The following is a 515-nucleotide window of genomic DNA, read 5'->3' on the forward strand; positions in this document are numbered from 1 at the left end:
GCCCGACCGCGATGCAAGGACAACTTATTCCCAGCCGGAAAAACGCACATTAGATGGACGCACATTAGATGGTCGTCCAGATGGACGCCAGCTCGAGTCGTCCAACGACCTGGACGACGACGAGCCCGACCTCAACCCGGATAACCCTGATGACCAGCCTGATGGGCCCGAAGAGGAAGATGACGAGTTCCCCATCGGACGCGCGGAAGCTGGCCCTTCCACAACCAGCGGCTACTCCCCCATGCAGTCCTCCACCTCCTCCTCCGCTGCCGGACCCGGCAGCAACGGTGCTCGGTTGTCGGGTTGTCTCTTCAAACACTACCCCTGTCTCAACGACATCGACGAAGAGGAGCAGATGGATCTGACCGGGTAAGTCGTTGGGAGTCGTCGCCGGGAAGGAAAAAGGATGGTCACAGACGGTGGTCACAGACGGTGGTCACAGACGGTGGTCACAGACGGTGGTCACAGACGGTGGTCACAGACGGTGGTCACAGACGGTGGTCGCGGACGGTGGG

This window comes from Gregarina niphandrodes (assembly GCF_000223845.1).
Source record: "Gregarina niphandrodes unplaced genomic scaffold scaffold00020, whole genome shotgun sequence".
Taxonomy (NCBI): Eukaryota; Apicomplexa; class Conoidasida; order Eugregarinorida; family Gregarinidae; genus Gregarina; species Gregarina niphandrodes.